General features: G+C 27.0%; 1 long non-coding RNA gene across 1 annotated transcript; it reads left to right on the top strand.

The window, feature by feature from the left end:
- Window positions 1-436: 436 nt before the first annotated feature.
- LOC131958510 (uncharacterized) lies at window positions 437-1,700 on the top strand. Its single transcript, XR_009389246.1, has 3 exons — window positions 437-544; window positions 1,108-1,211; window positions 1,636-1,700. It is a non-coding gene; the product is annotated as an uncharacterized LOC131958510 (long non-coding RNA).
- Window positions 1,701-1,714: the final 14 nt, after the last annotated feature.

The following is a 1,714-nucleotide window of genomic DNA, read 5'->3' as shown; positions in this document are numbered from 1 at the left end:
TATATATATATATATATATATATACATACATATATACATACATATATATACATATATATATATATATATGTATGTATATATATATATATATATATATATATATATATATATATATATATATATATATATATATATATATATATATATATATATATATATATATATATATATATATGATTTCAGAAAGGCCGGGTGAGTAAAAAAAAAAAAATTTTATTTTGCTAAAAAAACACTTTGAAAACGTATTTGGATTATCAAATATTAATGTTAACCAGTGTTGGGTCATTACAAAGTGATGTAGAGTGAATCTGTGGTAGTTATGAGTCACGATGTGACAGTGTAGAGTGTTAGATCATAACAAAGTTTTACAACCTAATATGGTATTGCTGACAAAGTTCAGCACTAAACCTCATAGCCAATTTTCCGGACATTAATTTTTTTTTTCATCAGCAGATGTTTTAGAAAAATGACATTAAGCTCAAAACCTGTTTCCTGCATACAAACAACATCTTCCTGTTAATTTCCTGCAATTTTCTTTTGCATGGTATGTATCGTTTCAAAACAAAATTGAGTATTCGTTTTTACAAACTTTTATTTAATTAGCTTCCTCTGTCACTCTGCCGCCGTAGATCGAAACGGGCGAGCGAGATTTCGGGCATTTCTAATCGACCAATTTCACTGAATTTCGGCACGTTGGTCAATACTTGAAAACTATGCAATATGGCATAAAATTTGGCTTAATTGGATGCCCAAGTAATAATTAATTAATAGTTTTTACCCTTGAAACTCTTTAAAACAATTTAAAATACCAAAAAAAGCATAAAAAACGTTTTAGATAAAAACTTTTAAGTAATAATGCACTAAAAAAGATAAAATAAATTATTATACTTATTTAAATAGTGGTGAATATATTTAAAGAAAATAATTTTTTGCATTATTACATAAAAACTTGTTATTTAAGCGTTTTTAATGCATTTAAAAAAAGTTAAACAACGTTCGTTTACAACCATTGCTAGTGATTGCAGCAGTCGACAAGAACGCCACTGCAAAAATATGTCAACGCTTAAGAAAATCTAATTCAAATACTTTCGTGTTCAATCCCCACAGTTCACATTTTGGTAGATCTCGCCAGAAGAGAATGTTCCTACATACGGTTTGGGTTTTCTCCACGATCCTAATGTCTCAAATTTTTATAGCCAAAATTTCTAGTGGTATGTATCTTTTAATTAAAGGCGTTTTTTTAAATAGAAAATGAAGCATAAATACATGCAATGTTTAGAAAGATTAACTACATACATTACATTGTAATTATATATTTAATTTTTTAAGGGTAACTTAGTTAATTTGTCTTCTGATATACTGTCTTTCAAAAATTGTCTTGAGATATTTTTAATCTTGAGATATTTTTTTCTATATAATTAGTTCTTAAACATTTTCTTTGTTACTTTTTAAAAGATATTTTGTCGTAACTAGTTTTGCCCTAAATAGTTTTCGACATACTCTGTCCTCAGAATTTCGTTCGTTTTCCATTAGTTTATTGGTCCTGAAAATACTTATCATCATATTTGTTTTAATGCAGAGAATTTTTGTTCTATTATATTTTAACTTCTACTTATAATTGTATATTATGTTTAGACTACACCAACACGATAAAATCAAACAGTTTTGTTTGCAATGCCCCGGGATCTTGCAAAGCTGTAAAGAGCAAGTTCCC

The sequence above is a fragment of the Physella acuta genome, unplaced genomic scaffold (assembly GCF_028476545.2).
Source record: "Physella acuta isolate Inbredline_101_S28 unplaced genomic scaffold, ASM2847654v3 ptg001331l, whole genome shotgun sequence".
In the NCBI taxonomy this organism is placed as follows: Eukaryota; Metazoa; Mollusca; class Gastropoda; family Physidae; genus Physella; species Physella acuta.
Note: the sequence above shows the minus strand (reverse complement) of the source record. Positions and strands in the feature narration are given on the sequence as shown.